The sequence below is a fragment of the Myotis yumanensis genome, unplaced genomic scaffold (assembly GCF_028538775.1).
Source record: "Myotis yumanensis isolate MYYU_CA2020_CCGP unplaced genomic scaffold, mMyoYum1.0.hap1 SCAF_8, whole genome shotgun sequence".
Lineage (NCBI taxonomy): Eukaryota > Metazoa > Chordata > Mammalia > Chiroptera > Vespertilionidae > Myotis > Myotis yumanensis.
Genome location: NW_027223759.1, coordinates 81,602,231 through 81,618,020, shown reverse-complemented (window position 1 = coordinate 81,618,020; position 15,790 = coordinate 81,602,231).

Genomic DNA, 15,790 nt, shown 5'->3' with positions numbered 1-15,790 from the left:
GTTCTTCTGGGAAGATACTGGGAAATAATGGGTAGAGAATCTGGTAAAATACCAGTACCTTATTAGTGGATAGCAAGCGATAACTATTGGTGTTACTGTTGTTGTTATCATTATTATTACTATTAGAAAAGATCACCTTCATGAGATTCATGATTATAGAAGAAGCCATAAGTAGTAATTCTATGATGTAACGATGTTGCACAATTCTTTATGAATTCTTATATTTATTATTTACTGACTCATTCAAAATTTAATAAAAGCCTCTACTTTATATAGATTATATATTTATTCCTTATAATAATCTTTAGAGAAATATACTTTATAATTTTTCTTTACAAATGAGGACATATTTGTCCAATTTAATGTGAAGTATGTGTGTGATAAAACTGGGCTTCCAGAATATATTGACAACTATGGTTACCATTCTACAGCTCTTGGTACATATCCCTTTACAAAAATTAGTCCTACTGTTAGCTATGAATTCATTACCATGGGGTTCTTCAAAGGTGAATGATATAGGTGCAGCTCTATGCTATGTGCTGTAGAGATAAATATGACACCTTGTCTCCAACACTCTTCTAAGCAAAACATGACACATTGTATTGCATTGCTTACTTGATTATAAGTATGATAATGCATATATACACAATCCATTAGAAATAATAGAATAGAAAGTTACAATTTTTGTCATTTATTCTTTGAGTATTTGCTCAGAAACACAACATAAGCCTGGGATTGTACCTGTAACTTGTTGATTTAACAAAATCCCTTAGTGACTTTTTAAATCAGCAGAACTCTGGAAAGATTTTGACAAGCAGAGCACATTAGCTTTGTACACATTAGCAGCTCTATAAGCAATTGTTAAATTGGATTGCCATTGAAATTTAATAGTGCTATGTGTGTTCATATAGATAAAAGTAGCTTCCATTATACAGCACTATTAAATTTCAATGGCAATCCATTATGAACAAGGTTAATTTAAGGTATGGAGGAAAATGATAACAAAGTGATAAGTTTAAATTAAATATTAATAAATGCAACAACTAGAGCAGCACATATTTTAATGTTTTAAAGAGGTGACCTAAGGGTCAAAATTCAAATTATTAATATGTCAACTATAACAGAGGTGGTCAATGAACCTTGAAGAAATTACCCCAAATCTACTAGTTATAAGCAAAATTTGCATGAATAATCTGGCTTCAAGAAACATATTATTTGGTTATATGAAAAAGTTTTATAAAATAAAGAGTTGGAGTGAATAACATAAGAAGGAAAAATGGTAGAAAAGTATAATAAATTGAATTGTAACCCTTCAAAAGATATATTGACCTGGCACCTATTAATATGATCTAATTTAAAAAAGGGTCTTTGTGGTTGTAATTACACTAAATATCTTGGGATGAGATTTTCCTCTACTTAGGGTAGGTCCTAAATAAAATTACAGATGTCCTTATAGAGCTGGAGAAACACAGAGACATAGAGGAGAAGGACATGTGAAGACAAAAGTCGAGATTGAAAATATGAAGCTACCATCCCAGGAACCTGAAGGAAAGGGGGGTGTTATAGGGATCCCCAATTTTGTAACCAACTGAGACAGAACTGCAGGTTGTCTGGGGACCCCTCTTGTGGCTAGCATCTGAAGTAAGGCTGGTCTTGCTGAGCACCTAGCTCCATCATTGGTGGGATCTGACACTCACTCCATGCAGTTAGTATTAGAATTGAAGAACTTTGCCCTTAACTTGTAGAATCTATATTAATTCTGGATAGTTAGTGCTAAATTAAATTGAATTGTAGGACACTCAATTAGTGTCAGAGAACTGGTGTTAGAACACACTGAGCGATTCACTGTTCAGAAAGTATGCTCTGGAGAGAAGGCCAAATGTTTGGCTGTACAACCTTTTGCTGAAGAGATCAGGATGTGATTTATGGCTACAATTAAGCATCTTTGGAGATGCCAAAAATAGAAACAAGATTATACAGGAAATATTTTTGCAGGACTTTTGTCTAATGGCATGGACCCTGAGACAATACATAGGAGACCAACAATGTGTTTGAGGATATTTTATCAGCAAAAACATTACCATCTTTGACCAAAAGGATTGGGAATGGGACATATTAATAAGACTCTTAGAATTCTAAAAGATCATAGAGCTACTTGGCTGCAAATATATCCTAACATACAAGAAAAGGAAGAATGAGTCTAAGGGAAACAAAGACACAGGTAGGACCACCAATTGCTCAAAGGACAAAGCTTCAAGACAGAGGATTATTCCTCGGCCTTGGTCCTAATAAAATCTCTCCTGGGTTTTGAACTTGCTTTTTACCAATGACTCTTTTTCCTTTCCCTTTTCTCCCCTTTTGAATGGGTATGTGTATTCTATGCCTATCCCTGTTTGGGATTTTAGAAATAGGTAACTTGTTTTCTAATTATCCAGGTTCACCGATAGAGAAGAATTTTGTCCCAGTATGGACCACACCCAGAGACTCACCTATACCTGGTGCAGATTATCGAGGTGATGACATTTGGAACTTTTATACTTATATTTAGATGAGATTTTGATCTTATAGTTTATGCTTATGGTAAGTTGGGGCTTTCAAGAATATTAGAATGCACTGCATGTATTTTACATATGCACAGATGTAAATTTTTGAGACCTGAGGACAGATCATAATAGGTTGAATTATTGTCCCCGAAAAAGCTACCCGAAAGCTATGAATGTAACCTTGGAAAAGTTGAAATTTTATATCTGTCTCTTGATTTTACACTAAACAATCAACTTAGATGCTTAATAGGTCACTGACATTTTTATTAGAAAGGACAACAGCTATATTATTTCTGACACTGATATGAATAAACATTGACAAAAAGAACAAAAGAGGTAGAGAAAACCAAAGAGACGCATCAAGAGATTTGAACCAAAGGGATGAAATAGGAAAGTTCAGATTTAATTAATAAGTTTAGTTAGAAAAAAAGTCTTATAAGAAAATTTGTAGTATAGAAAACCCAGAAAAATACTGTAAAATACTTATATTCAGATAGAGTCATATTTTAAAATTTAAATGTGGATTATTTTTTTATTGTTGTTGTTAATCCTTACCTGAGGATATTTTTTTCCATTGCTTTATTTTTTTCAGAAAGAGTGGAAGAAAGGGACGGAGAGAGAGAGAAACATGGATGTGAGAGACACATGGACTGCTTGCCTCCCGCATGCACCCTGACTGGGACAGGGAGCAGAAAGAAACCCAGGTATGTGCCCTTGACCAGGAATGGAACCTGAGACACTTCGGTACGGGGCCCAATGCTCTAGCCATTTAGAAACACTGACCAGGGCCAAATGTGGTTTCTTAATTCCCAATTACATGTACATTTTTCTCTATAACACACATTAAGCACACAGAGAAAAGTATAAACATGAAATGTGTGAAATTTAAGTTAAAAAAAATCAACCAAGAGGCCATTTGTTGTGAATACTAACACATACATATCCATCAGGGTAATAAATACTGCAGATTAAATTGAATAATGATTTCACTGTCTACTTGGGTTCTGTATGAGAGATACACACAGGGTTTGAAAGAAAGCCAGTATTTATAATTCAATATAAAGTATAAGTCATAGTCTAAGATGGGATTTCTGAAATATCACCAATACAATAATTTACTGCTATTTTCAGAAGAAAAATAAAATCATTGAACACAACCAATACAGATTGAATGTTCACAAAAAATCTCAATTACAAATCATATTTTCCCCTGTAAACTTTATTTTGCTCTAAGGACAGCTTCAGAGGTTTTGAAGGAGAGAAGAAGAAGAAAAAAAAAATAATGTTCACTATTTACTTAGAAGAATGCCATTGATAGATTTATAACTGAATCAGAAATTGATGACTTTATTCCACAAAGTCATTTTTTGGTCAAAAGTCCAATAAAGGAATGCTGTTTTGTCAAACCCCCAGCTTTATCTTGTTTGTCAGAAAAATAGTTGCAGAAGATAAATTCCAGTTACTTTTATAAACACAAATCTACAAATCTAAGACTCAAAGAAATTTTAGGCCATTGATAAGTCAAGGGATTTTAAGAGAAATTCAATTTCCTGAAATCTTTACCAACCTAAAAGAATCCCAAACCAGCCCTAACCGGTTTGGTTCAGTGGATAGAGCATCGGCCTGCGGACTAAAGGGTCCCGGGTTCGATTCCAGTCAAGGGCATGTACCTTGGTTGTGGGCACATCCCCAGTGGGGAGTGTGCAGGAGGCAGCTGATCGATGTTTCTAACTCTCTATCCCTCTCCCTTCCTCTCTGTAAAAAATCAATGAAATATATTTAAAAAAAAAAAGAATCCCAAACCAAAGTTTTGCTTCCAAACTGGTTTCTTTTGCTGATGTGCAAGGTGTTTGCTTCCATACTGCAATGGGGTGGTGGTGGCTAGGCAGAGTCTGCCAGAGATGCAGATGGTGTAAAGGAAAGTGGTGTTTGACAATGCCAAGTGGTAATTCCTAACCAGCATGAATTTTCACTTATGCACTGGAATGCTGACCTTGTTATTTTAGTAGATGATATAAATAAAATGATAATGTTTTTCATCCCTCATTGTAAAAAGGATGAAAAGAATATATATCATATTAATAGTATATTATATAAGCTTAAGTAAGAAAAAAATAGTCCGGCATATATCTATTTCCTGCTATGGGGAGTTTTTAGTAACACATTCCATTAATAAAATACTACAATATGCAAATTAAAATGGTATGTTATCTCTTAATATATGGCTTTACACAAAACTAGGTACAAGACAATGTGCTCCCTGTGCTATAGAAAAGTGGTCAAATGATATGTTATTACATGGATTTGTGAATTTTCTAGTTGATGGTGTGCATGCTATGTGAGCGTGTGTTTGTACCTGAGAAATAATAAATATCATAAAATCAAAAAAGTAATTACTATAATTGTCTATTGTGCAGCTTTTTTTAAAAAAGTGTTGTTAAATTATTTTTACTTTTTGTGTCAGATATGTTTTCTTTTTGTAATCATTAGGTAGATGGAGAGTGGTATAAAGGCATGAGTGATAGGGCAAGGGGAGGTGGTGCTTTATAAAAGACAATGGACATGCATAGCTCCTGCTGTGTGAATTGGCTTTGAAATACCAGCCTGTTCTGTGTGATGGTTAGTTTTATGTGTTAACTGGACAGGGCCCTATGGTGCCCAGATATTTGGTCAAACATTATTCTAAATGTTGCTGTGAGGATGTTTTAAGATGAGATTAACAGTTAAATTGATAGAGTGAGTAAAGTTGCCCTCCCTAATGTGAATGAGCCTTTTCCAAATAGTTGAAGGTCTGAATAAAGCAAAAAGCCTTACTCTCCCGAATAAGAGCAAATTCCTCCTGCCTGCCTACCTTGAGCTGGGACACTGGGTACTTCCTGTCTTCAAACAAACTGAAGCATCAGCTTTTTCTGGGTCTTGAGCCTGCTGGCCTTTGGATTGAGACCTTTTGTCCTCCTGGTTCTCAGGCCTGCAGATTGGAATTAGAATGACTCCATAGGCACTCCAGTTTGCCAAATGCAGATCTAGCTTTGGACTTGTCAGCCTCGAAATCACATGACCCAATTTTTGATTATAAATTTCTGGATATACTAACATATAGCTATATCTCACATATATCTCAAAAATATCTCATAAGAACATATTTTCTGTATATTCATGTAGGTAGGAGACTATTTACCTATCATCTATCTATCTATCTATCTATCATCTATCTATTCTATTGGGTCTGTTTCTCTAGAGAATCCTGACTAACACACTGTGCAATCTAATTTGAGTAATTTTTCTTGTTTCATTCGTTTCTTTAAGGTACCATGCTGGTTGCATAATTTATTATAAGACTTTAATTTTGTTATTCTTCTTGTTATTCTCTGTCCAGAATACCTCATTTGGTCATTATCTGGAAGCCCCTGTTTAGTAATTACTCCGATCAGATACCCTCCTTCCTAATTAGACCTAACTCAGAATGCATTTTCTTTCTCTGAATGTTTATATGACTAATAGCTTATACCGGACCTTTGATTTAATAACCATTCAAACTGGGAACCTTGGGCCAAATGTCACCTGCTACCTATTTTTTTTTAAATAAATGTTTATTGGCATACAGAAATGCCCATTCATGCATATATTTATGCCTGCTTTCCCTAGCAACGATAGAGCTGATTGGGTGCATTAAAGATTGTATGGCACACAAAGTCAAAAATACTGAGTATCCAGCTCTTTATCAAAATAGTTTGCTGACTCCTATGAGCAGTCTATTTAATTTGGTCAATTCTCTTCAGATATAAGATATACTTATTGAGAGAAACTACCCCATTTTCTATATATTGTTTGTTCCTATGGTCCCTAATGGAGTTCATGGCAAGGCAGATGCTTAAAAATGGATGGCAACCTGATTTCTTGACTTGGAAATGAGAAAAGGTAAGTAGAGGAGAAAGAAAAGCCAAGATATTAAAGAAATGTAACATATTTTCTTGGTTTTTAAGTAGCTGCTATGTTGTATTATAGTGAGGTGGGGTTTTTTGCTTTGTTTTGTTTTGTGTTTTTGTTGTTGTTCTTTTAAAGGACTTTTCTTGCTAAATGATGGGCTTTTTTTAGGGCAGAAGCAAATTTTTTTGAATGTCTAATCACCGAGCAAGTGCAGTTTCTTGCTCAGAGTTGGTGTCTAATATATGTGCTTAATGAATGAATGAAAACAAGTAACCCAAACAAATGACCAAAAGTCAGAAATGTCCTAAAATGATGTTGGAGCATAAAAAATCAGAGAGTAGATTGTGATAAATCAGGTCAGAAAAGCATAATATATTATACATGATATTATAAAAGGTGTAGTAAGATAAATTAAGGACTTCCATTTATCATTCAGGTGCTGGAGCGACCCCTGGAGAATAATAATAGAGGGTACTATAGGTCAACTTGTGTTTAGATAGATTACCTTGAAGGGTTAACATTAGACTATTAGCATAAATGTTATTGAACAAGAAATAGAGTATTTTTCAGAGGAATGTTATATGGCTAATGAAGCACATAAAATATACTCTACATTCAACAAAACAAATAAATTAAAAAATAAGTATATTTAAAATTAATTTATAAAACTAAATAAATAACTGACCCACATATATACAACATGTAAAAGAAACAGAATCACTTTACTAGAAGTTCTGGGAATGGATGTGTGATGCAGAACTGAATCTCTCTGTAACCTCTACCCAGAGGTCATATTTTATTTGCATAAGTTGCAACTTCTTGCAAATATGTCCCCATAAGAAGCTTTAATAACTGCCACTTTGTAACATAGACAGAACTATAAATCTCTAAATTGATAGGGCATATTGATCCAGTTTTGTCTTATGTTTGAATTTTTCTACAGATCAGTTTGATCCCTTAACAACAGCAATGGTTTTTCCAATTTACACACATTTTTGCTTTTACAAAAATATGCTTCTTACACAGAAGTCACATTCATACATGAGATAAGAATAATACATGAAAATAAAAATCTTCTGCACAGCAAAAGAAACCACTGCATGGGAGAACATATTTGCCAATGATACATCCAATAAAGGTTTAATCTCCAAAATTTATAGGGAACTCATACAACTTTAAAAAAGGAAGATAAATAATCCAATTAAAAAATGGGCAAAGGACCTACATAGACACTTCTCAAAAGTAGACATACAGAAGGCCAAGAGGCATATGAAAACATGCTCTACGTCACTAACCATCTGAGAGATGAAAATCAAAATGACAATGAGGTACCATCTCACACCTGTCAGAATGGCTATCATCAACAAAGACAAGTGCTGGCAAGGGTGTGGAGAAAAGAGAACGTTTGTACACTGCTGGTGGGAATGCAGACTGGTGCAGCCACTGTGGAAAACAATATGGAGTTTCCTCAAAAAATTAAAAATGGAACTTTCATTTGATGCAGTAATCCCACTTCTAGGAATATATCCCAAGAAATTGGAATCACCAATTGGAGAGAATATATGCACCCCTATGTTCATAGCAGTGCAACTTACAGTAGCTAAGATTTGAAACAGCCTAACTGCCCATCAGCAGATGAGTGGATTAAGAACCATGGTACATCTATGCAATGGAATACTATACAGCCCTGAAAAAGAAAGAACTCATCATTTGCAACAGCATGGAGGGACCTGGAGAGCTTTATGCTAAGTGAAATAAGCCAGTCAGAAAAAGATAAATATCACAAGATCTCACTCATTTGTGGAATATAATGAACAACATAAACTGATGAACAAAAATAGATCCAGAGACATAGAAGCATTATTGAACAGACTGTCAAACCTCAGAGGGAAGTAGGAGAGGGGGTCAGGTGGGAACAGATCAACCAATGAACTTGTATGCACAACCCATGTACACAGTCAATAAGGTGGTAAAGCCCTGGGGTGGGGGGATGGAGGGCGGGCTGTTAGAGGTCCATGGGTGATAAAGGGGATATATGTAATAATTTCAACAATAAAGATTGAAAAACATAAATATAAATAATCAAATAAAATAAATGTACAATGAAAAACTAAAAAAAAGAGAATAATAGAGTGGAAAGATAAAGAATGTTGGAATCATAGAGGTGGATGTAATTCTCAGCACCATCAGAGTCAAACTATGTGATGTTTGATTGTTAACTTTTCTGTGCCTCAGTTTTCTCATCGGTATAATGATCATATCATACCTCTTCAACTATAGTCTTGTATAAATTACAGATAAGTTACATATAACCAGTATAAATAAACAATAAAATTCCAGATAGAGTATTTGAAAGCATATTTTAAAAACTATTTAGCTAAATAAAATTGCACATCAGGATATAGTTTAACTAGTAATTAAAAATACACATCTATATAACACATAGATAAATCAATCTTTATAAATGTTAACCCATTTATGTTTTAATAGAAAAAAATCTCAATGTAGTCAGAAAGAAGGGCTTGCCTCTTTCAAAAAGTCCAAGTTCTTTACTAACTTCATCTGCAGTTATATTATGAAAAAAGGAGAGCACGTTGAAACTTATGTTTCCAGTATTACTTATTTCCTACTCTTTTTTTTTTTATTCTCAAATGAAGAAAATAAGATGGGTTGTCTGGTAGCATTGTCATACTGTTGTTTTTGTTTGTTTTTAAATTCACCCCGCCACCCATATAGAGAACAGCTACTCTGACACTTAGTCTGTAAAATCTTAGCTTTTGAAATACCTTATTAAAACCCATTAGAATTAGTTGATTTTATTTCTAGCCTTTTGAGACTTTCTTCATATTGCAGATCTTAAGTTCCTGTTTTCATGTGAACTAACCTTATTACATTTTTTAAAAATATATTTTATTGATTTTCTACAGAGAAGAAGGGAGAGGGACAGAGAGTTAGAAACATCGATGAGTGAGAAACATTGGTCAGCTGCCTCCTGCTCACTCCCCACTGGGGATGTGCCTGCAATCAAGGTACATGCCCTTGACCGGAATCGAACCCGGGACCCTTCAGTCAACAGGCCAACACTCCACCCACTGAGCCAAACTGGCCAGGGCACCTTATTACATATTTTAAAAATAGATGACTAAAGCTGATCTCATTAGACAAGTTCAAATAGCCACATAAAATGAAAATGTTTACTCACTTTCACTACATTTAAAAGTCACTCTCTAATTATTTCCATTTTTTTTGTTTTTTTGCTTTTATGCTTTTTTGTGTTTTTTAAAAATATATTTTTTATTGATTTTTTACAGAGAGGAAGGGAGAGGAATAGAGAGTTAGAAACATTGATGAGAGAGAAACATCGATCAGCTGCCTCCTGCACACTCCTTAATGGGGATGTGCCTGCAACCAAGGTACATGCCCTTGACCGGAATCAAACCTGGGACCCTTGAGTCCGAAGGCTGACACTCTATCCACTGAGCCAAACTGGTTAGGGCTCCATTTTGTTTGTGACCAATTCCCCTAGTAGCTTGAATCCTGGCCTAATGATGAAGTCTGATTACCTATTCACTCCTTGTACAGACCTGCTAAATTTAATTCAGCTCTGCATCAGTCCACATCACTATCCCCGACCAACTACTTTCCAAAGAAATATCAGCTTTTTTATCTCAGTGAGGGAAAATAAAAACTAAAGGAAAGGACAAAAGGCATTGTGGTGATTTGCTTTATAGAAGGGGAAAGTTGTTAAACCTGAATATAAATGTTAGTTAAATTATAGTAGATTTATTTCTTCATTAGCCAGTACATGCAATTTATAATGCAAGATTGTCAACACTCAAATAAATCTTGTTAAATGAGAGAAGTTCTTGATAATATACTTTGAGTGTTGCAGCAATGTTAAATCACTATAAAGGTTCTTAAAACATTTTCATTTTGTATCATCTTGTCATGATCTTAAAAAAACAGTTCATTGACTAACACCAATCCACAGATAACCCTTGAAATACTATCTGATCTTTATTAGCTCTTCTGAATCAGGCTTCTTTGTATAAAATATAGAGAGCCTCAAGTGAAAATTGGTGTAGAGCAATAACCATAATGCATTTATAATATTTCATTAACTAAATTTATTGTGGTGATATTGGTTAATAGGATCATATAGGTTTCAAGTGTACATTTCTATGATACAAGATCTGTATATTGCACTGTGTGCCCACTACCTAATGTAAACTGTATTCCATCATCATACATTAGATTTATATAAATTCAAAATGTTCATATCAGAATGAAGGCATGTAGAAAACTGCCATTTATCCATTCTTTTTAATATTTCTTTGGCATGTGACTGCTTGTCCCAGTTGGTTGGATTACTCTATTAAGGATGAGGTTATTTATTTACTTTTTAAATAAATCTGATAACCTTTAATCAAACAAAGCATTGATCTATCAAATGACAAAAATAAAACAATTAAGTAGTGAGACTGACATCCTTTACTCAACGGAAAGCAATCCAAGGACTGGGGGAGCACATGGTCTCACAAGGGTGGAGCACTTTTCCTGAGGAGAGTTTGGGCAGGAGTGAGTTTTTACAGAGTTAAGCAGTGATGCGGGACAGGGCATGATTGTCTGGGATTGCATATCTAACCTTACTTAGGAAGGTCAACGCACAAAGAAATACATATAGAGCCAGGAGTTGGCGTGGTGTTAGGGGATTGACTGACTGGATATCTTGTGTTTCTGCTCAGGAGGAGCATTTACAGGAGCATGAAAATTCAGTTTCTGGAGTGGCATCCACCACAGGAACAGCTCCATCTTGGGCCTAGCCATTTATTGCAACATGTCTTTTTCATCAACTCCAAACAACTTTTGTTCAGTAATTCCTCAAGAAAAACATGAATGCCTGGCCGGTGTGGTTCAGTGGTTGAGTATCCACCTATGAGCCAGAGGTCACAGTTTGATTCCTAGTCAGGGCACATGCCCAGGTTTCGGACTTGGTCCCTGGTGTGGGGCATGCAGGAGGCATCCGATCACTGATTTTCTCTCATCGTTGATGTTTTTATCTCTCTCTCCCTCTCCCTTCCTCTCTCTGAAATTAGAAAATGTTAATAATATTTTTTTTAAAAAAGACATGAGTTATTGATAGTCAAAACTTGTAATGCATCTTACAGAAATTGTTTCTTTCTGGTTTTGAAAATGGATTCCAATCCCAAGTTCACCATTCTCTAGCTGTGTGGCCATGGAAAATATTACGTGTTCTGAACTTGAGCATCTAATAAGAAAAGTAGATGTTGAGAGAACCAAGATGGTGGCATAGGTTAACGCCGGAGTTTGCTGCCTCGAACAACCACTTCAAAAATACAACTAAAAGACGGAACAGACATCATCCAGAACCACAGAAAGGCTGGCTGAGTGGAAGTTCTACAACTAGGAGGAAAGAGGAAACCATATGAGACTCAGAGGAAGCGCAGTGCTGAAGTGAAATACTAAGGTGCGGAGTGCATGTGGAGCGGGCGCGGTTGTTGTTTTCAATCAGGAGGGAGTTTCAGACTGTGAGCTCCAGATCCAGGCGAGTCTCTAGGGACCCAGACTCAAACGGGAGAAGCGGGAAGGCAGCTTTCTCTCCGAGGTTTGCAGCGGTTGCAGAGCCGCTGGGGACAGAACTGAGAGCAGCCATAACTGCTCGCTCTGCCTGCCCTGTAGATCCCCGGGGACCCACCCCACCCAAGCCCTGCACAGAGGCATTTTCCGGATAGCCTCAGGCAAAGGTTAGATTAGCACCACCCTAGAGATTCAGCACAGAAGCTCTCCCACTGCAGACACAGCTAACTCTCATAGCCAGTTAGCCTGGAGGTCAATTCACCCCCAGTATTGCCGACAACAATCAAGGCTTAACTACAACAAGACTGCGCACAAAGACCACAAGGGGGTTCACCAAGAAAGCATAAAAAATGCGTAGACAAAAAAACATGACAGAAATGGAGGATATAGAGCTAAAAAACGCACTTTTAAGGGCTTTCAATAATTTTCTAGAAACTGCTGATAAACTTGATGAGAGCCTCAAGAAAACTAATGAGACCCTCGATGTTGTGATAAAGAACCAACTAGAAAGTAAGCATACACTGACTGAAATAAAGAATATTATACAGACACCCAACAGCAGACCAGAGGAGCGCAAGAATCAAGTCAAAGATTGGAAATGCGAAGAAGCAAAAAACACCCAACCGGAAAAGCAAAATGAAAGAAGAATCAGAAAATATGAAGATAGTGTAAGGAGCCTCTGGGACAGCTTCAAGCGTACAAACTTCAGAATTATAGGGGTGTCAGAAGAAGAGAGACAGCAAGATATTGAAAACCTATTTGAAGAAATAATGACAGAAAACTTCCCCCACCTGGTGAAAGAAATGGACTTACAAGTCCAAGAAGCACAGAGAACCCCAAACAAAAGGAATCCAAAGAGGACCACACCAAGACACATCATAATTAAAATGCCAATAGCAAAAAACAAAGAGAGAATCTTAAAAGCAGCAAGAGAAAGAAAGTCAATTACCTACAAGGGAATACCCATACGACTGTCAGCTGATTTCTCAACAGAAACTTTGCAGGCCAGAAGGGAATGGCAAGAAATATTCAAAGTGCTGAATACCAAGAACCTACAACCAAGATTACTTTATCCAGCAAAGCTATCATTCAGAATTGAAGGTCAGATAAAGAGCTTCACAGATAAGGAAAAGCTAAAGGAGTTCATCACCACCAAACCAGTATTATACGAAATGCTGAAAGGTATCCTTTAAGAAGAGGAAGAAGAAGAAAAAGGTAAAGATACAAATTATGAACAAGTGAATCTAAGAATGAAGTGAATAAATAATATGATGTACAGAATGAACTGGTGATTATAATAGAATCAGGGATTCTTGGGGGGGAAAGGGGTGTGGGAGATGTGGGAAGAGACTGGACAAAAATCGTGCACCTATGAATGAGGACAGTGGGTGGGGAGTGAGGGCAGAGGGTGGGGCGGGAACTGAGAGGAGGGGAGTTATGGGGGGAAAAAAGAGGAACAAATGTAATAATCTGAACAATAAAGATTTAACTAAAAAAAAACAAAAAGAAAAGTAGATGTTGAATGTGGGATTCTTTTGTGAATTCAAATGCATATAAAATACTTTAATTTGTCTTAATATAATTTAACCAAAATTCCATAAGTGGAAATAATTATTGAAAGAAACTACTATAATAATCAAATCTAGAAACTACAAAGCCAAGCATTTTCTTTCTTCTATACACTGTTCTAAAAAAATCAGAAAAAAACAAAGTCTACATTTCTGGCTTTAAAAAAAAAAAATCAAAGATCTGGCAATATTGGGCCATGTTAGTACTATTGCATGGTGACAATGGTTGTAGCTGTCCCCTTTAATTGAGACATACGTTCCATCAACCCTACTTTTTCTGTATCTGGCACATTTCCATGTTATTGATAACCATCTTTACCACAATACTAACTTACCATAAACATTATTTCCATGTTAAAGCCTATACTTACCCAAAGGCTTTATGTAGTCAATTTTTATTTTTCTGGATCTTTACCTTGAAGAATGATTACTACATATTGAGTTGATCTGTACCATTCACAACAATGTTCAAGTGACTGACAACTTACCAAAATATTTTTTCAGGTTAATAATTATCAACAATTATTTATTCTACTTCTTCCATGTGCTGATTCTGTATTAGGTCCTCTATACCTGTATAATTTCTCTTATGCAAAACCTTGTAAGAAAATATTATGGCTTTGTTTTACTTTTTCTTTTTTGCATAACTCACATGTCAAAAATTTCAATGACATGATCCAATTTTAAGGTTGTCTGATTCCCTAGTTCGTGCTCTTTCCATATCCTAAATTACTAACAGAGAAGAGAGTAGAAATGGGAAAGAAGCAAATAAATAGAAATGAGAAAGAGGCAAATACACTTTTAGGTTAAAGTAACCTTAGAGCCATGTAGCATTAAAGCTGTGCTCATTTTAGAGGACTTATTTCATTCACAAATTCTATGCTTGACATATTGGGGAATGAAATCAAAGTCAAATATATTGCATTGAGTCCTGGCCAGGTGGCTCAGTTAGTTGGAGTGTCGTCCCTTACACTAAAGGTTGTGAGTTCAATTCCTGTTCAGGACACCTACCTAGGTTGCAGGCCAGATCCTCATCTGGGGTGCCTAGAGGAGGTAACTGATTGCTGTTTCTTTCTCACATCAATAGCTCTCTCTCTTTCAAATCAATAAAACATATCCTCAGTGAGAGTCAATATATACTGCATTGATTTTATTATGTATTTTAAACATTCAAAAAATACGAGGGCAATTATAATTAAGATATTAATGTATATATAAGCAACTATCTTAATAAATAAAACAATACCAATATAATTTAAAATATTTGTGTACATTTCTATAATCCAAAAATCCTCCGTTGCCTTTTGATTGGCAACTCTACTAAATTGGCACTTATTATTTCTACATTTTAATATGTTAATTATATATATTAATATATATTTTTGTGCAATACACACTGAAAAAGAAATTACTCAACCCTAGTTCTAAGCTAATTATACAATTCCAGGTTTTAAATTATTTATTGAAGTCCTACAAAGATATTCTACTGTATCTGGCTTCCATTATTGTGATTGAGATGTTAGTGATTGTCCTTGGTACATTATCTGTCTTTCTTCCCCCTCTTGCTGCCTTGGTGTTGTATAGTTTCACTCTAATAGATATAATTTTTTTGTTATTTAACCTTCTTGGAATTAGTTATAATTCCTGAATATTTCTGTGTTTCATCAACTGAAAAATTCTCAGATATATTTTTGAAATATGTTCTCTCACATCTTCTCACTATTATATTTTTCTTGAAATCCAATTAAATGTATATTGGATTTTCTTATTATATCCCCAATAGTATACACTTTATTTAATAGCTTCTTTTTGTGTCTTGTGTTGCATTCTGGGTCATTTCTACATGTATTTGTCAGTATACTAATTTTCTCTGTTGCTGTCTTCTTCAATTGTTTTGTAACATGTGGGTATGTTGTTGTTGTGTTTTTTTTTAATATATTTTATTGATTTTTTACAGAGAGGAAGGGAGAGAGATAGAGAGTTAGAAACATCGATGAGAGAGAAACATCGACCAGCTGCCTCCTGCACATCTCCCACCGGGGATGTGCCCGCAACCCAGGTACATGCCCTTGACCGGAATCGAACCTGGGACCTTTCAGTCCTCAGGCCGACGCTCTATCCACTGAGCCAAACCGGTTTCGGCTGTTGTTGTTT